At 39.3% G+C, this 21,002-nt stretch overlaps 2 long non-coding RNA genes across 5 annotated transcripts; both read left to right on the forward strand.

Annotated features, from left to right (window-relative positions):
- The first annotated feature begins 2,454 nt into the window (after positions 1 to 2,454).
- Positions 2,455 to 2,851, forward strand: LOC115589514 (uncharacterized). The gene is made up of 2 exons (XR_003985540.1): positions 2,455 to 2,618; positions 2,733 to 2,851. It is a non-coding gene; the product is annotated as an uncharacterized LOC115589514 (long non-coding RNA).
- Positions 2,852 to 12,215: 9,364 nt separating this feature from the next.
- Positions 12,216 to 20,533, forward strand: LOC115589513 (uncharacterized). Of its 4 annotated transcripts, none has more exons than XR_003985537.1 (6): positions 12,216 to 14,934; positions 15,093 to 15,146; positions 17,401 to 19,052; positions 19,164 to 19,320; positions 19,462 to 19,515; positions 19,843 to 20,533. It is a non-coding gene; the product is annotated as an uncharacterized LOC115589513 (long non-coding RNA). The 4 variants fall into 4 exon arrangements; XR_003985538.1 differs by having other exon boundaries at positions 19,185 to 19,320; XR_003985539.1 differs by having other exon boundaries at positions 12,225 to 14,934; positions 17,401 to 17,552; positions 19,027 to 19,320.
- Positions 20,534 to 21,002: the final 469 nt, after the last annotated feature.

Genomic DNA, 21,002 nt, shown 5'->3' on the forward strand with positions numbered 1-21,002 from the left:
TTTATGATTCATGCTGGTATGCTTAAAGTCAGTGTCGTTCTGATGGTATGATGTTTTTTGTAATTAAGACATCCAATTTGGTGTTTTATTACATAATGCACAAACTTATTACATTTTCTTGGTAAAAAAAGTGCAACAACTGCATTTTGTAATAACTGACCCAATATGTGATAACTTATTACATAATGCGGTAAAGAATGTTATTACAAAATGTGGCAGATTATTACAAAATGCGGCGTTGTAACATAATGAAGTGAAAATGTACTACATTATTACATAATGCAGCGCTACAAGGCCTCTCTGCTGTTTTTGACAATTATCCCAGATTATTTGTTATAGTGGGACATAGAGGCAGGGTGGACTGGTTATAGTGGGACAGAGAGGCAGGGTGGACTGGTTATATTGGGACATAGAGGCAGGGTGGACTGGTTATAGTGGGACATAGAGGCAGGGTGGACTGGTTATATTGGGACACAGAGGCAGGGTGGACTGGTTATAGCGGGACAGAGAGGCAGGGTGGACTGGTTATAGTGGGACAGAGAGGCAGGGTGGACTGGTTATAGTAGGACACAGAGGCAGGGTGGACTGGTTATAGTGGGACACAGAGGCAGTGTGGACTGGTCATAGTGGGACAGAGAGGCAGGGTGGACTGGTTATAGTGGGACATAGAGGCAGGGTGGACTGGTTATAGTGGGACAGCGAGGCAGGGTGGACTGGTTATAGTTGGACACAGAGGCAGTGTGGACTGGTCATAGTGGTACATAGAGGCAGGGTGGACTGGTTATAGTGGGACACAGAGGCAGGGTGGACTGGTTATAGTGGGACATAGAGGCAGGGTGGACTGGTTATAGTGGGACATAGAGGCAGGGTGGACTGGTCATAATGGGACAGCGAGGCAGGGTGGACTGGTTATAGTGGGACATAGAGGCAGGGTGGACTGGTTATAGTTGGACACAGAGGCAGGGTGGACTGGTTATAGTGGTACATAGAGGCAGGGTGGACTGGTTATAGTGGTACATAGAGGCAGGGTGGACTGGTTATAGTGGTACATAGAGGCAGGGTGGACTGGTTATAGTGGTACATAGAGGCAGGGTGGACTGGTCATAATGGGACAGCGAGGCAGGGTGGACTGGTTATAGTGGGACATAGAGGCAGGGTGGACTGGTTATAGTTGGACACAGAGGCAGGGTGGACTGGTTATAGTGGTACATAGAGGCAGGGTGGACTGGTTATAGTGGTACATAGAGGCAGGGTGGACCGGTTATAGTGGGACATAGAGGCAGGGTGGACTGGTTATAGTGGGACAGTGAGGCAGGGTGGACTGGTTATAACATTTCATCAGGGACTTCACAAGGATCACAGCGTGACATTCAGACAGATGTACACCAACAAACTCTCTGATTGTTGTTCCTCGCTGTACAGATGAGACAGGTGCCATGTTAAACTACAGCTGTTTCCCCTCTGCTTATATATGTATGTGTGATTGTGGGCTGCAGTCATTGTAGAGTGTATTGTTATATGATACAGCTGTGTTGTCTGTCATGGAGATAATTTTTTATGCTATAGATTGGAACAAACTCTCAGAATATGTCTTAATAATGCATTCTCATAGTCACTTACCAAACACACCTGGTTTTAAAATCATGAATCTTTTTAATTGTTTGACAGAGAACAAGATTTTAAGGACTCATCATTAACAGGGATGTGAAATGTGTTGATAGGCTTTAGTTCATCTTACAAACGTTCTCATGTGCAACCATTACAATTCAGATTGTATGCAAAATGACACAAACATAAACACATTTATCTCCTGTTGTTTCTAATCAGCTCAAATATTAATGAGGACCACTGCAGTTAGTTGTGTTTTTGCTTAACTGTTTTTGGATTGGTTTGCTAAAGTCTTTATCTTTATATCTGGTTAACCACATCCTCATGTGTCTTTCACAGCTGGGTTTATGTGGAGTGATCCAGCTGAAGCCACATTACGCCTACAGAGATACTGAGGCTCATTTGTTGTCCAGCTGACTGCAGCAGCAGAATTTGATTTAAAGTAAAGATACACTATACATACATTACATTAGACTTTTATTTTTTAGCAGATATAGAGCCTCAAATACAAAATGTCCTCCCTCCCCTGAGCTCTTCCCTTGATGGTTAGATCGAAAGTTAGATCAACTGCCTGTTGTTGACATTGTCGATATATTCATGGTATAAGTGTGACGGAGCCAGTGTGTATTTAAAAAAATCTTCTTTTAAATGAATAGGTACCTGCAGGAGGGGAACAGATGCAAATACCAGAGACTACTCTTCCTAGTTGCACACACGCTATGGTCTCACATTACGCACACTGATGTCGGTGTTTTCCTGTGAAGTGAAACTGAAGAGACGGATGGAAGGAGAGGTGATACAGAGGATGGAAAGGTAAGGCAGGACCCATTCTGCATGTACAGACCATCACATACCAATAAACACACAGTGACACACACACAAACACACACTGGTGAATTGTGCAATGGGGGAGGTGTCACTAATACTATATAAAGCATTATTGGGAGTCTAATCTCATCATATTTTCTCTCATCACCTGTACAGCAGCTCTCCTTCCAGTCACCCAGCAGGTAAGATCACCAACTTTAACTCACCATTAGATGTTCATACTGTAGACCTTTAAATATTACAAGTGAAAAAGTTGCAGATTCAGTTGCACTTTATCCTTTTTCACTTTGATTTAGAACAGCGATGTCAGCAGCAGCTTGGTCCAGGAGCAGAGGAGTGGCTGGTGTCAGAGCCACCACAGGCCTGTTCTCCATCTTCACTCTGCTGTGTCTGGTTTGCCTCTCAAGTTCACTGATTCACAAAGACAAGTTGGTAAATACACTGATGTTGAACCTCTCTGTATCTAGAACATGTTCACATCTATTTGAAAGTCCTCAGCCATTGTGAGTCATCACAAAAAACTTCACAAAATTACTGTTGAAATGTTCTTATATATTTAATGATTTTTATCTGAAGTTGTGTGTGCTACATTAGCTGTTGACGAGCTGCTGTGATACTTACATGTTATCAAATGGAAATTCATGTTGATTCTTATTCTGGATTTGCAGAAAGATTTCAAGGAAAACCTTCAGCAAACACAAGAAAAACTGGACGAGGTGAAGGTTAGTCAGTCACACAGTTCATGTTGCTCACATAAATTACTTCAGAGTAAGTTTGGAGTGTTGGAGTACTGTGTGACTTTATGTACAGCAGTGCATACATGGTATAGGTTTGTTTCTTTTTTCATTAGGCAATGCATAGAGAAATGGGCGACTTTAAAGATCTCATGGGGCTATCTCTGAATCTTATGGAGTCCCTGGAAGCATTTGTGAAAGCAGATGAAGAAACATTTCCTCATGACTCTCTTCATCTGCTGGGATTTGTGCAGGACGTCAAGGACTTCGTAAACAGCACCAAGAATAAAGTAGAAATGAAGGATGAGGAGATGAGAGCACAAATAGAGAAAAGTGAAAAGGAACTGGAAAGTTTGAGGAAATTAATCACATTCCTTGAGGAGCAACAAGCTGAACTGTAAATCCCATGTCAGCCAGTGCTTCCACCTCTGATACTGCAGCTTTTGCAACTTATCCTTTGGCTGCATTTGAGTGTTTTCTCTGAACTGGCTTTGAACTCATGTTTAAGATAAAGTAGGAGGTTAGAGAGAGACGCACTATTGACAGGGATGTGAGAGGTGTTGTACTACTTTTATTGAACACATTTACAAATGTACTGATGTGCATCATTACAGTTATGGTACTGGCAACATTGCTAATGCAGGATTAAATAAAATAAACACATTTTACTCCTTTTATTTCTAGTTCAGTATATTAAGGTGAATTTACTAAAGAGAATCATGTTTTTGTTTTCTTCTCCTGGTTTATTTTTTATGGTTTTCTTGGAATAACAGAATCCACAATACAAACTATAATCTTCTACATTTCTACCTATATTACTTTTTTGAAATCAGGGTTATTGAAAATATATGCTGTAAAACTATGTTGCATGAAACTCAGCATGCTTGGAAAACCCAAATAAATGTCCTACATGGGAACTGTTGCTGTCTGTTGTTTCTTTCTTTGCAATTGTGAAATGCGAAGCCTGGAGTTCTAACACATATTTTCTCTGTATCTTTATTCATACTGCAAAATTCACAACATTCAACATTTAATTAAACACATGTTCATGGAAGTTTATTAGAAGGATAAACTCCTTGAGATGAACCATCTCGTTTTCAAGGGGGTCCTTAACACAAATATACAGAAAGTACAGTACATAAAACCAAATAACACAATACACTCACACAGACGCAGACAACAGCTCTCCTAAGCCTAGCCAATCCCACACCTACTGATCCTCCATAATGCCAAGGTTACATACAGTAAATATACAGAAGTATATAAATGTACAAAAATTTTACATATACCCATATAAACATGCATCTACACCTTTGCACTCAATATAATTAGGAGCAGGAACATGTTGTTTGAAGATAAGTGAAAACAGATATTTTAAAGAAATGAAATGAGGTAATGGATCTAAGTGAGCCGGGCAAGTTGTTCCAATCAGAGGGAGCTTTAAATTTAAATGCACGTCGCCCAGTTTCCTTAAAAATTCTAGGAACAAGGAAATATGGGTGGTCGGTATGCCTTAGATTATGAGATGACCAATATGGAACTAGCAGTTGTTTTAAGTAGGAAGGATAATTAAAGAAAATACATTCATAGATAAATTGCAACCAGTGAAAATGTCTTCTAGATTTAGGTGATAACCAGTTAATGACTCATACAATAAGCAGTGATGAGTTCTATAAGGACATCTTAAAACAAATCTACAGAGACTATTGTAGGCTACAGTGAGAGGGCGAAGATTTGTCTCAGAGGTATTTTGATACACAATATCAGCATAATCTAATATTGGTGATATCAACTGGGAGGCAATTCTTTTCCTGACCTGTAGGGTAAAACAGTTGACCGAGTGATATAATATTCTCAGGCTGCAATTCATTTTCTTTACCACTGATTCAATATGGGTCTTAAAAGAGAGGTGAGAGTCGAGCCAAATACCCAAATATTTAAATTCCTCCACTTTCTCAAGAGGTGTCCCGTCTAGAAAATTAATCGACCAATTATTCAAATGCAGGAAGTTAGCTCTAGTAGTAAACAGCATCCTATAGGACTTCTTCTTGTTCAGTAGAAGTTTGTTCGTGGAGAGCCATTTTTGGGTAGCATCAAAATCAGCCTGTAAACTGTTTTGAGTCTGTGAAATGTCAGGCTTGGAACAGTAAATCACAGTATCGTCTGAATATAATTGAATATGGCAATCCGCACAGACTTGGGGAAGATCATTGATGAAGATGGAGAAAAGCAACGGCCCTAAGGATGAACCTTGAGGTACCCCTTTCTCCATAATCATAAAGTCTGACTGAATGCCCCGATAAGAGACACACTGACGTCTGTTGTGAAGGTATGCGTTGAACCAGAATAAAGAGTGTTGTGAGAGACCAATAGCATAGAGTTTGTCAAGGAGCAAATAGTGATCAACCATGTCAAAGGCCTTAGTGAGATCTATAAATATTGCACCTGTATGCATATTGTTGTCCATTGAAGAGGATACATCATTGGTGAGTTTTAGGAGAGCAGTGGTTGTGGAAAAATTTGGTCTGAACCCAGATTGGTATGGAGATAAAATATCAAAGTCATTAATATATTGAGATAATTGATAAAAAAAATAATTTTTCGAACACCTTAGTTATACTATTAATAATGGAAATAGGTCTAAAGTTATTTAAATCAAGGGGGTCACCACCTTTGTGCAAAGGGGTAACTCTGGCACATTTCCAAATTGATGGAATTTCACAAGTAGAAAAGGACAAATTAAATAAATCAGACAGAGGATATGCCAGAACATGAGAAGCAAGTTTGATGAACTTAATCTCCAAGCCATCAGGGCCAGCACCGCTGCATGAGCTTAAATCACAAATAACCTTCAGAACGTCAGTTGGGCGAATTCTTCTGAAAGAGAAGGAGCTGCCACATATAGAGTTATTCAGTGGAGCATCAAAGTAGGAGAAATCAGACAGTTGTAAACTGCTGACAGAGGAAAAATGCTGGTTGAAGGCATTAGCGATTATAGAAGGTTCACTAACAACTTCATCGTTAATTCTAATATGAGTAGTAGTACTTTTAGTGGGTTTATTGATTATGCTGTTGATTCTGTTCCAAAATTGTTTAGGGTTATTAAAATCGTTGACTAAACAGTCTTTATAATAATAAGATTTAGCATGTCTTGTTTTGGTTGTACATATGTTCCTTAAATGTTTATATGCATTCCAATCAAAAGAATCCTTTGTACGCCAGTATTTTTCCCAAGCCTTGTCTCTCTGTTTAAAGAGACTTATAAGATCACCATTGATCCATGGTAAGTGTCTACCCTTAACCTTAATTGATGTCCAAGGCGCATGTTTATCAATAACAGTAATAAACTCAGTGTAGAAGAAATGCCATGCATCTTCAACAGAAGGTATTAACTGAAACCTGTCCCAATTAATGGCGGCTATGTCTTGTATAAAATGTTCTGTGTTAATGTTTTTGCATCGTCTTACCGTGATGCATCTTGGTGGAAGACGGGGTATTTTAATCTTCCAGACACAGAAAATAATGGAATGGTCACTGAGACAATCAGATAATACACCAGATTTTAAAAATTCTGTCTGGATGGGTGACAAGAATCCAGTCCAACAGAGACTTAGACCTGTAGTCAACTCTGGTAGGCTCACTTATGAGCTGAGTTAGATTTATACTGCCAAGTAAATTTCGATCCTTAAGAGATGAGAGATCTAGCCAGTTACTGTCGCCCAATATAATCATTTCATTTGGACGATCTAGGGAATTAATAGTGGACAAAATACGCTTTATGGATTCTGAAGGAACATTTGGCGGTCTATATATTTCCTATTGTCAATTGTTTGTTTTCATGGAAAATAATTTTAACAAAGAGGGATTCAAAATACACTGGGTTCTCTTTTGGTATAACAAGCTCTGAGGACAAGTTTGAAGAAACATATGTGGCCACTCCTCCTCCTCTAGTACCCCTATCAGCTCTGTACAGAACATAGTTTTCAAGTTTAATTACATTATCAGAAATATTACTATTCAACCATGTTTCCGAGAGTGTAATTATATTAGGTTTATTATAAGCAAGCCAGGTTCTTAAGAGATCAATTTTCGAAGATAAGCTCCTAATATTCAAATGAATAACCTGTAAACCTTTAGTTGAATTAATTATACATGAGATACAAATAAAGAAACCAAATATTCACAGAGGTGCATCAACAAATCATGTTATGGGTATATGAAAAAGGAGGGGCAGGGGGTAAGGGGTAGGGGGCAGGAGACCAGAGCATACACACTCACGCACACGCACGCGCATACGCACACACACACACACACACAAAGTTACACATGGAAATCATAACAAAACAAAACAAAAACATAAAGACAAGGCGGAGCTCAGTCTGCAAGTACCAAGGGAAAGTGTGATTGCATAGTTTAATTAAAATTAAAATTAAAATTTAAATTCCCCTGAATAATTGGAAATAATATATTGTATCTATCTAATGTTTAACATTCAGAGGTCTTGTTTCATGGGGGAGAGATGACAAAAGAAAAATAAATTTAAAAACTAAATAAATAAATAAATAAATAAATAAGAAAAATAAAATAAATAAAATGAAATAAATGAACAATTAAAAAACAAGAAAATAAATAAATAATAATAATAACAATAATAATAATAATAATAATAACATCATCAACAACAATAATAATTATTATTATTACCATTACTATTAAATAAATAAAGAATTTATAAAAATAAATAAATAATGAATAATAATAAAAATAATAATAATAATAATAAATACGTAAATAAATGTGCATATATAAGCCCACACACAAATGACTACACATGCATACACACACGCACACATTATCATATGTATGCCTATACATACACACGTCCACACAGTCATATGCTGTATATATGTGTACATCTACACACATAACCTATGTTCAGCATTCATTCACTTCCCATCAAAATAGGCCTTCAGAGTAAACAAATGTAACCAAGGATATCGCCTGTCGTATTCCCGGCATGACTTTACTACAGTCTTTGCGACAGTTCATTGTGTCATCTTGACGCCTTACGTTGTGGTTTACGGCAAACAAACAGAAGAAGAAAAATAGTTCACTCGGCAGAATAGTTCCACCAGATGCCGCAGAAGTTTCTTAAACAAAGTCAGTTATTAGTCCTTGTGACTCAATAAGCATGCCGCACCATCAATACACGTTGGTGACAGGAGCAAAAGAAACAGTTCTAAGAAGAAGCGAAATGAGGAGAATCTATCCCAAGTGGACTTACGGAGAATTCATAAGGATGTCACGCAAGAATGCATCAGCATCATCAGGACTAGCAAACAGTAAGGGTTTACCGTCGATAATTACTCTCAACGTGGCAGGATACAGAGTATTTGATATCCAGATCACAGAGCTTTTTTTTTTTTATGGGATCAAACTGCCGACGTTTCTGTAGTAGCCCAGCATGAAGTCCGGGTAGATGTGGACTCGCGCTCCATTGAACGTCAGTTCCTTTTTCACCTGAGCAAGAAGAAGGATCTTAAATTTATCCTGATAATTAAGGAATTTCACCAGGATTGGCCTTGGACCAGCTCCCAAATCTTGCCGGCGTGCTGTAGGAGAACGATGAACTCGCTCAATGTTTGGTGGAGTTGGAAAGTTGTCCTTACCGAGGAGACGTGGGATCGGCTGGTTCATGAATCCCAGAATGTCCCGGCCCTCAGCTCGTTCAGGAATATGTAAGAAGCGAAGATTTGAGGACCGACTTCGATTCTCGGCGTCTTCCACCTTGTCCTTCAGGTAGGAGTTTTCTTTCTCCAGGGTTTTGACACGTTTTTCCAGGTCAGATATATTGTCCTCATTAGAGCCGACTCTTTGTTCAAGCTCTGAAATTTGATCTCCAAGTGTTGACAGCGATCCATGTATAGTATTTAAACTTGTTTGAATATGATCCATTTTTGAGTCGAAATGGGAGAGCATATAAAAAATATATAAAAGCACCCCTTCGATGTGGAGATTTAGGTCCGTAAAACGCTGATCGGAATAGGATAACAATCAGAGATGACAAAGCAGGAGGAAAAGGTCTTCAAGGCCAAGCAGGACTAATTAATAATGCAGACTAAGGCTCAAGCAGACACTCGCGCCAACTCCGTCGCGGCCATGTTAAGGGCCACTGTCCACATGTTGTCTTAGGATAGTCTCATAGGTTGTTTTTTTAGATCTTCATGAGATTGTTCATATGTGTTAAAGCTTTTTAGGTGCCCCTGGTTGATATTCAACAACCACAGTTGTATTGAAGCTGCAACAAATAATACTACTACTGTTACTGATAAACACAATAAAATGTACAGTCTGAACTCTCTGTGTCATGACGGAATGAGTTTATCTATATTGAACCAACTAACTAACTAACTTGATAACAGAAGTAAAGGTCTTTTTGAGGGTCTGACCCTCCCTGACCCTCTGACAATATCCCATCCAAATATAAGTTTCCTGTTGTGCACATGACAATATTATGACTGATCATTAAGATGCTTTATTCATAATCATTTCTTCCTTTCAAGCTGTGAAGTCCTGACCTCCAGTGGCTGAAGTCAGTGTTACATGCTCTGAAACAGCTTCTATTACATGTTTAACTCACTCTGTTGATATATGAACTCTAAAAGGAACATGAGAAAATGATCAAAGTAGAAAATACTTCAGATATTCATCACAGTCACTATTACTGACCAGCTTGAATGTGACACTGTCAGTAGACCCTCCTAAAGACTATTACCTCTGTTTTACATCTTTCTAATTTGGCCTCGATAGACAGAATAACTGATACTGATCTAAATTTTGGGGGGCAATTTCTTGTTTACATTGGTAAAAGAAAACTATTTACTGTTTCATTTCCTTTAAAAGATTCTTTTGTAAATGTTTTTGTTTTTCATTTTTAAGAAACCTTCGGGGGAAATCAAAGTTTGATGGAAAGAGTTGGAAAGTCAATGAGTGTGAAGTTTTTTTTTTTTGTTTTTTTTTTAATAGGAAAGGAAAGGTGTGTAACTTACCTATAAACTCAGAAGAAATTAAATATCTTGACTTAATTGTCATTAAGTATTTAAATCAAGTATTTAAAGATCTTAATCTTGTCATCAAGTATTCAAAGATCTTAAGTTATCTATAAAGGAAGCAGTTTTTCTTTTTTTAAGTAGGGAAAGAAAGCTTATGTGTGTGCAGAGCCGTAGCCAGGATTTCAAAATTAGTGAGGTCCAGAATTTGACGATGCCCCCAGACCCCCCCCTACCCCACGCACACACAAACACACACACAAAAAGCATTATAACAGTTATAAATCAGTTTGGACCGCTGTAGCTAGTAGCTGGTAGCTGGTAGCTGCTATCTCCTTCATATACTGTACATAATCGCATACAGTGAAGTGATGGTAGGTTACTTTGTACTGGTCTAGTAGTAAGGACTCTAGACTACCCCTTTTCATTGAGACATTGAGGTGAGAGGAAAAAAGACCCCTTTTACCAGTTTTTGCACAAATCATACCAAAATGTCACCTACAAAAACAAGTACACTGCCCAGGGTAGTATACTATACACAAAGTCATAATTTAAAGAACATACAGAAGGATCTGTTGGCCAAAAAAAAAGGTTTTTATCAGGCTAATAAAGGTGTGTGTGTGTGTGTGTGTGTGTGTGTGTGTGTGTGTGGCAACAGCAGATCTAGTACATACCATACAATAATCATACAGTCATACATACAGTCATCATCAGTCATCCTCCATGTGCTCTTCACTGCTCCTCTGTCCAGCCAGTCATCCTCTGTGTGCTCCTTACTGCTCCTCTGTCCAGCCAGTCATCCTCTGTGTGCTCCTCCCTGCTCCTCTGTCCAGTCAGTCATCCTCTGTGTGCTCCTCCCTGCTCCTCTGTCCAGTCAGTCATCCTCTGTGTGCTCCTCCGATCAGTCACTCATCCTCTGTGTGCTCCTCCCTGCTCCTCTGTCCAGTCAGTCATCCTCTGTGTGCTCCTCCCTGCTCCTCTTTCCAGTCAGTCATCCTCCATGTGCTCCTCTCTCTGCATAGGCCCTCTGAAATTACATAGAATACACAAACATAAGTTATAATGATATAGTTATAGTATAATGATAATATAGTATAATTATAATGATATAGTAGTATAGTTATAATGATTTATACCATGGTCTGGGGGAATACTCGATTCTGATTGGCTGCAGGGTGTCCATTAACCCCTGATATATGGACACCTACTAAGTAGTTCCAGTCAAATTGACTGTTCACTGCTTTAAATTAATGTGCTAGCTGGCGTATCAAACCTTAATATTATATTCCCAGCACTGAGTTCAGTCCGTGAGTCCTTAAGTGTCTTATCCTCTAAACACCACAGGGTGGCGACTGTAACACACAAGCTGCAGAAAGTACACTTCCCCTCTAAATTTACTGATACGCGAGTTGTCTCACATCCCGTTCGCTGTTCAGCTCTCTGCTTCAGGCTGCAGCTACAGTAACGTTACACACGGCCGGTCATTTGTTCGTGAAAATCTTGCTATTGATTTGGGGACGATGACTTGACTGGTTAGCGAGCTAATCGTGTTAGCTAGCATACTGTCAAATTATATTTTCTGTTTGTCAGCCGTACGCAATGTTATTGACTTTGAATCTTGCTAGCATAGCGTTAGCTTTCTGGCTCATCGCTGAGCGGACGGGATATCTCCCGTTGCCAAGTCGTATCTATGATCCGTCCTATTTACTGGAGGAGTGAACAACGTCTCCGTTGCATAAGAATCTTACGGAAGAGTAATGATTGTTCCAGGAATTAGTCAAACCCTCAGGCGTTACCAGGGAAACGAAGTTATGGCTTGTGAAAAACTTTATATTTTGATTGTAAAACGCATGAAAATGTAAATTAATAGTCCGAATTTATTTTCTTTGGCAAGTGACCATGGTATAAGCCGGATAATGCCCTTCGAGGTGTCCATAAACAGGAGTTAATGGCCTCCGCGTCGTCCATTAACTTCTGTTTATGGACACCTCGTCGGGCATTATCCCTTACATAATGATATAGTTATAACTGATCTGATCTGATCTGTATACTAACAACATGAATTACGTTTTGGAGTTGAAGGCTAAGTGGATCCTCCTGTGGCCAGAAGCATCCCACCGTCTCAGTACTCTCTCCCTGTCAATCTTAACTTTCCAGTGGACGTGCATGAGAGCCAGTCCAGTGAGTCTCTCATCTGACATGCTGGCTCTCAGCCATGTCTTCAGCCTTCTCATTGCTGAGAAGGACCTTTCACAAGCACATGTTGTGACTGGGATTGTGAGGAATATTCTCAACATACACTCTATGTTTGGAAAGAAGACCATGCTTGTAGTCTGGAGGGTGTCCAGCACTGTGGATGGCAGTGGCTCGGTGCTGGACTGGAATTTATATCTCCACCGTTTGAGCTCTTGCTCCACAGTTGCAGCATCAGGCAGGTCTTGTTGGTACCACTGGACGAGCTCTGCTTCCTTTTCTTCAGTGAGCTTTTTCAGATCTGCTGGCACCAGGTACGCTGCCACCATGGCTGGCTCATTTCTTTTACAAATCTGCTTTCCAGCTCACTGATGATGTGCTCTACAAAAGGATAAAATAGATTTACCCTATAGTGGTCTTCCACTGATTCAGAGGGAATGTTTGCCCTGAATTCTGTTTGACAGAGATTCTGCGTTTGCTTGGCACCACATCAACAGATTTAGCCAGGTCAGTTGCCTTTTGAAAGCAGAGACTGAAAGCTTGCTCACATCTCTGTTGAGCTATAACATCACGGACATTTCTGGTCTCCTGATATGCGGAAACTATGTTCAGGTTAGTAGCCAGCAGATGCTTTGTGAGGGGCTGCATAAAACCTAGGACATAGTTAGTTATCACAGCAGTGATGATGGTTTCAAAGGATTCCATACTTTGCTGGAGGTTATAGGCTTTTCCAGAGATGGAGGTGTGCTCCCTCTTGATTAGACCTTAGGCCTATGATGCTTGAAGATAATTTTGAATTAAGTATATATATGTGTGTGTGTGTGTGTGTGTGTGTGTGTGTGTGTGTGTAAAGAAAAAACAAAAAACTCATGCTGAGTCTCCGTTGCCATGGTTACCAACTAGCGGTTGAGCCAGACCAGTTTAGAACTGTCATCAGGCAATTTTACCGGAATGTTTTTACCCGTTTTGACATTGCCTTATACCCAGTCCGAATCAGTATTCACTCAGACTGTGGTGTTGTTTATTTATTCATGAAATATGCCACGGGTTCGGACTAAAATGGGTCGGGACGGGCCTCAGGCTATTCAACCCCTGTCTTCCTCCTCCTCTTTTTAATTGCTCCTGTGTCGACTAGGACCGAAAATAGCGGATATGACTGCACGCAAGTTACTGTTCGATCACGTCGGTCATCGGCTTAACTTATAGTGGACTGCTTGGTCTTAAAATGATAAAAATAAAGCTGTCACTGACCTCACCTCGCAGTATCGTTATCTTCCTCCTGTCAACTGAAAATGTCCCACAATTTCCACCAGTACATCAGATAACTTCCTGCGTGCGGTTTCAAAACAAAAGCTGTCTGGTGTGTTAATATGTTTAACATGATGCTGTTCGGGGCTTCTTCTATTTTTTTCTCTCAGAAATTTTTACCGAGGTCCAGACCTCGGTGACCTCATAGCTGGCTACGGCCCTGTGTGTGTGTGTGTGTGTGTGTGAGAGTGTGTGTGTTTGTAATGTTACAGCAGATCATGGCACTTTGGCACATGGCACAACTGGACATATGAATAATATTACTGAAGTCCAAAAGAATAGGCTGGTGTAATGGCGTCAGTCAAGTTCAAATATATTCAACATAAAACCAACCATCAAAACGTAGTTAGCTTAGTTAGCTGACAAGCTATTAGCTATGACTAATAATAAACTAATGAATTAAGCTGCTTCATGAGCAAACTTGGTTTAAAGGGATTGTATGACTGTGAGCTTGCATATTTTATATAGACTGTAATCTGTAATAACAGTTGGACAAACTGGGGCCCAGCAGGCTGACGTCACTGATTAAAAACATTTCAGTTACAAGTTTTGTTTCCCCATCTGATTTAAGTCTCTAACACTGTGAATTAATTAATTTAAGTCTAACACACTGTGATTTAAATTGATATGCACTAACAAACTGTATTATTAAAAGAGTTACACTGACAATCTGTATCATTTAAGACTTGTACACATCCTGTTGACGAATGTGATTGAAACAAGCATTAGCCCCATTTTATGAAGAGTTAATGCATTGGAGAGAAAAGCCAGGGTATGAGAAAGTACACAGCTCCATTCTTTATTGAGGCCAAGGTTGTAGATAACACAGGGTCTGCACAGAGAATGACTGTAGGGAGAGGCCAGGGATACATGAGATTGTCAGATGATGTACATGTTGCTCTATTATCTGCTTGCACGCACAATGATGACTTTGAAAGAATAAAGAGTAGCATTTAGAACACGAGTTTTACACGAAAGATCAAAGCTGCTAAAAAAATGAATTATAAGATGAGCTCAAGACAAGTGAGTGACGAGGAAGCTAGAGAGTAGAGGGAGGTTCTTTCAACAGGGCGCTGTCTCCCGGGATTGGACAGGCAGCTTTGTCCAGCAGCAGAGGAGTGGCTGGTGTCAGAACCACTAAAGGCCTGTTCTTCATCTTCACTCTGCTGTGTCTGGTTTGCCTCTCAAGTTCACTGGTAAACAAGGACAAACTGGTAAATATGATCTTGCTTTAACCTCGCATTTACTTGCAAGTCCACAGTATGAGTCATCACATACAAATCTACTGTTAAAATATGTTTTTTTCTTCAGTTGTATGTTCTCACATGTCCTAATCTATGACTGCGTCTTGATTCTCATTCCGGATTTGCAGAAAAAGCTCAAGGAAAAGATTCAGAAAGCACAACAACAACTGGACATGAAGAAGGTGAGTCAGTCTGTCGGTTTTACTGTTGCTTACATGCTCATAAAAATTCCATTGGGAGTTACTTTAATTCTAACCAGTGTTGTCAAAAGTAACCTTAAATCATACATGAGTAAAAGTAAAGACATCATGTTAAAGTAGTACTTAAAGTACTTAAATTCACCCATATAAATAGTACATGAGTACCATAAGTATGAGGAGTTAATTGAAGACATAGAGGAAGGTGAACAGAAACTGAGAGCAATGATGAAATTAATCAATTCCATTGAAGAGTATCAGGATGAATTGTAACTCCCATGTCAATCAGTGCCTCTAATATTGCAGCCACGTTGAGTTTCTCTTTTTATCCTTCAGCTCCATTTGAAGGTTTCTATGAACTGACATTGAAATCATGACTTTCCTTTGATTTGTTGACATGAAATAGGAAGAAGGAAGAAGGACTCACTATCAACACGGATGTATAATGTGTTGATGTATTATACCACTTGGATACATTGACAAACGTATGGCTCAACCCCATTGTAGTTTGATCCAGCAAAGATATTAGAGGTGCACTGTGTAGTATTGGGGAATAAATTGAATCAGAATAGAAAGATCTTTTATATTCTTTTCATTCTACTGACTGCTAAAAATGGTCTAAAAACAGTCTTCACGTTCACCCATTCACACACTGATGGCAGAGGCTGCCATGCAAGGTGCCATCTGCTCATCAGGGTTCAGCATCTTGTTCGAGGACTCTGCGGCATGCAGCTGGGGGATCTGGGGAGTTGAACCAGCGACCTTTCTGATTAGATTTGCCAGATTCAAATGACTTAAAGGGCAACTCCACCAATTTTACACATTTAGGTCTGTTAACAGGTCTTTGGGAGTACTACTGCATATGTGGAAAAAAGCAGTCTTATCTGAGGCCTTTTGTGGCTCCAGAGGAAGCTGAATGTAATCTGATGAAGTGCCTCCAGTGATGTCACTCAGTGGTTAAGCTGAGGTGCCAAGTTTTGAGAAGAAGTTCGCTGGTCCAGAATGTGGCTCATGTTGGACACTTTTCGAGTCATTCTGGACAGTTTTAAAACAAATGATCAAAATCAATACAGTGGAACCAGAGATCTTTTTAGAGAGTCTTCTTATTCTTTTTACTGTATTCTTTGTCCTTGTGCCTGGTGGTTTTGTGGAATTCATTAATTGCATCAAGTCAATGCTTGCCTATTTGCAATGTCCACATATGGGCAAAAAATGCCTTATATGTGGGGGGTTAACAGGTGAATCGCATCCCCATGTTCCATCATGAAAGACTTTCTGACTGAGCATAACTGGAGAAATGGGGGTTGATTTGTCATATGGTATCCAGATAAGAGCTCAGCCTATTTTTGGCAACACTTCATTTCCATGTATATTTGTTTATACACCTAACCGTGCAACACTACAGTGGATCCAGACACAAAGGCTTGCTTGTCTTGAAGTTAGCTACAGCAGCGGTGGGTGTTACAGGGTTTTAACAATCTGTTACAAAGTGGTTGAGACACACCATTTGTCCCCATTTTCATCATCAGTGCCATATTGCTTAATAATTTAACCTCGATTGTTAATAGTTTGTAGTCATATTGTTCCATCACTGATGTATAAGTTATACTTTCCTGGGTTTCTTTGCATCTTGTCATATGTTTGGTTACAGTTACTGTCAACCTTCCTGGTTGAAATAAAACACAGGCAAGTGTTGTTAAGTTTCACTATTGTTTATTGGTTTAGTTCTGTGTTTCATAAGTTAATCATTGTCTTGCTTTGTCACACATCAGGAGATCAATGGGCAAAAGGAATAAGTTACCAACCACTTCCTGCACCATTTACCTGTTTTCAGGAAAGGTATTTGATTTACCTGCAGGAACGGTCCAGCCCACATTAAGTCCCGTAAACTGTTCGTAACTCTGATTAATAATTAACTTAATAACTACAACAAAACTAACCATAACAGCTGTGATGGTGGAAGGATCTCTGAGTCCTTGACAGAGTGGAGGTTGGGAACATGCACTCTTGTACAATTTAAAATAGACAGCATGAAGGTTCAAAGGTATTCTAGATGAAAAAATGTCCTGCACACATTCTTATAGTCACTCATCAAACACTATGACCTGGTTTCAAAATCATGTATCTTTTTAATTGTTTGGCAGAGAGCGAGATTTTAAGGACTCACCACGGTATCCACATTATGCATACAGAGATGGCATCATGTCTTCCTCTTTGTGTCGTCTTGTCTCTGTTACAGGTTGCTTCAGTCTCAGGGCCGGTTTTTAAAAACAGCAGAGCTTCTTCAATCAGGACCGATGGTGGTTTGTTCAGGGAAGTCGCAAATTGTGTGAGAAAGGCTTAAAAGGGCTACAGCTGTAAGAAGAAACCAATCAGCATCATGGCCTCTTTGTGAGTATCATCTATGTTTCTTTGTGTGGTTGCTCTGCTTCACTTTCTCTCCTCAACCTCAGCAGGGCAGGTTGTGATCAGTCCCTGTGTTTCCTGTAGTACTGCTGAATACTCTCTTAGAGATTTTGATCCACAGGTTTGTAAATCCAAAAGTGTTCTTGGTCCGTCCAGCTGGCCAGAAGAACATTTCAGACTACCTGGACAGCTAACATGATATGCAAAAATGGAAGATGAGCCAAAGAAACTCTTTCAAGGGCTGGAGCACATCTCCACCACCGCAGATATTTGGTCATTAATTCCAAAAGCTGAATTGAAACTATATATAGGCACAATACCAACGGCAGCATTTCAAAGTGACTACAAGGAACTTTGAAGTGTTTATGAAACAGTCTCTAGATTCCTCTGATGGTGATAAATAACCTGTAACAGCAAATGAGACCACGTACAAATACATTACCTCATCGCGATCCATCCTGGGGCGTCTCTGTCACGCACTTTCACATCACAGCTGTCAGACTGTGACTTCACTGTTTGATAGTGTTACGCGAGTCAAAGGAAAAGGCGTACATTAAGCCCAGGAAGTATTTGACTCGATTAATTCTGGATTTTTACCTTCCTTTGTCTTTTCAAAAAATATCATTTGTCAGATTTCCTTACTTTTCAGTCCTTTCTTCCCACCCTGAGTGTGATGTTCGAGGGCAATGGCTGCCGTGTGAATTTGGTCTGCTGACATGCGCACGTACATCTCAGGCCTAAATGCTGATATGCTCTTGGTGATTCCTCCAGTGTTGATTTCTGCACTGAATTTGTTTCCTTGAAGTAACAGAAACAACAAAACAAACTATAATATTCAGTCTACATTCTTGCACATATAATTTGCATGGTTATTGTTCAGCTAGCATATATAAATACTGGGAAAAGCTGTTAATAAATCAGCATTTCTGCTGTGTCCTTGTGGAGGATCATAAAGCATCTAATATATTGATTTATCGCACTCCTGTGGATTGTTTCCATTCCTTTGCCACACAGGACATATCAGGAACCTGAACTGTTTGATATCTGTGGAATGATTTATCTTTTAAAAGCCATTGAGGCAAATAAAAAAGCAAATAAAGTCTCCGAACTTAAGTCAACACACTCTATCATGTTGCTCAGTTTCATGTTTGTTATTTCCCTTATCCTGCTGTGTGACACAAGGGAATGACTGATATTTTTGTACAGCGTTTGCTCTTGTTTGCTGCTTTCTGTCACTACACCAGCTGATGGTGGCATTCCTGTAAATCAAATGCAGTTTATTTGAAATGAAACTGAAAGGCCAGCGTCAAGTAGGTAGAAAGTCAGGATCTGTCCCTGTACACACACACATGCCTAACAACCAGCAACACATGCGCACGCGAACGCGCAGTTTAACTGTGAGCATATAAAGCATTTTGTTGTGCGTTGTCTTATCACTTTTCATTTACAATCTCTACAGCAGCTCTCCTTCTATTCGTCCAGCAGGTAAGATCACACACTTTAACTCACTATGAGATGGTTTATACTGTAGACCTTTGAATACTACAAAGTTGCATTTTGATTATCTCCTCTTCACTTCTTCATCGATCATTTAAGCTCTATCAAAAAATCTTTTAGAACAGCGATGTCAGCAGCAGCTTTGTCTAGCAGCAGAGGAGTGGCTGGTGTCAGAGCCACCACAGGCCTGTTCTCCATCTTCACTCTGCTGTGTCTGGTTTGCCTCTCAAGTTCACTGGTAAACAAGGACCAACTGGTAAATATGATCTTGCTTTAATCTCGCATTTACTTGCAAGTCCACAGTGTGAGTCATCACAATGTGTTTTTTTTCTTCAGTTGTATGTTCTCACATGTCCTAATCTATGACTGCGTCTTGATTCTCATTCTGGATTTGCAGAAAAAGCTCAAGGAAAAGATTCAGAAAGAACAACAACTACTGAACATGCAGAAGGTGAGTCAGTCTGTGAGTTTTACTGTTGCTTACAAGCTCATAAAAAATCCATTTGGAGTAACTTCAGTGATGAATATTCTGTGACTTTAACACATAACCAGTGTTGCTAATAGTAACCTTAAATCATACATGAGTACAAGTAAAGACATCATATCAAAGTATTACTTAAAGTAATTAAAGTCAGCCATACGAATAGTACTTGAGTAGAATAAGTATGGCACATGAAAGGTACTTGAGTAAATGTACTTAGTTACATTCCATCACTGCATACAACATGGCAAACTGAGGTGGTGTGATGTCATGACATGGTTTTATTTTCTTCATTAGGCATCATTGGCCACCTCTTCACAGCTCATGAATTATTATGTGAACCTCATGGACCCACTGAAGGGAATAGTGAAGACAACCTCAGAAGACTCATCTGATGACTTTCCACCACTGGAGGGACTAATGGACTGCCTCAAGGACTTTGCGGAGAAAGCCAAGACTTTTGTAGATGGGAAGAATGAGGATTTAGGTGAAAAGATAGAGAAGAATGAACAGACTCTGAGCAAAATTAGGAAATTAATCAATTTAATTGAGGAGAAAGAAGCTGAATTGTAGCTCCCATGTCAGTCAGTGCCTCTGTCTTTGATGTTGCATCTATTGTACCCACTAAGTTTCTCTTTTTTATCGTTCAGCTTCATTTTATGGTTTCATGAACTTGTGAATTCCTTTTATTGTTTGACATAACATAGGAGGTTAAAGAGAAGGACTCTCTATTGACACAGATAGTGTGGATAATGTGTTGATATCTTCTTAATGAATACTTTAACAATACAGAATTACATATTAGAAAGTGTAAAACCATGTTTATGCCAAATGACACAAAATAGAATGATTTAACTGCTGTTTCCAGTTAGCTAAAATACTGAGGTAGATTACAGAAGTCTACATTGATTTGTTTTCTTTTGCGGTTTAATTTCAGTTTCCTTACAGTCACCACAATAAAAACTATAATATCCAGTCTACATTCTTACATCTATGACTTGTATGGTTATTGTTTAGACTAGTGCAGTGCCCGTAAGAAAAGTGTATTCCTATAAAAAAAGTGGGAGGTTAAGCAGCTTTTTCATGGATGGCCAAATGAGGCTGTGTTTGAAGGTGGGACGTCAGGGATATTTAGGTTTGTTGTGAAATCCGATATTCCAGGGTATAATTGGCCGTTTTTGACTATTTTTGATTTTGCCATTATATTTCATCTTAAAAGCTATTTACTTGGTGTCATTATTTTCAGCACAACCTGACATATGTGACTGTACAGTTCTTTTTTCATTTTGACATACTGTATTAACGCAATGGACCTAAAATCACAAAAAAAAACATTAAATCCGAGTAGAAAAAGTTAGATTTTTTTACTGTGAAAACCACAAATATGTTTAACAAACCATTTTTTTTTTTTACTTATAATGCAAATATAAAGTGATGTTTGCTAAATTTGTGCATAC

Source organism: Sparus aurata, chromosome 10 (assembly GCF_900880675.1).
Source record: "Sparus aurata chromosome 10, fSpaAur1.1, whole genome shotgun sequence".
Classification (NCBI taxonomy): domain Eukaryota; kingdom Metazoa; phylum Chordata; class Actinopteri; order Spariformes; family Sparidae; genus Sparus; species Sparus aurata.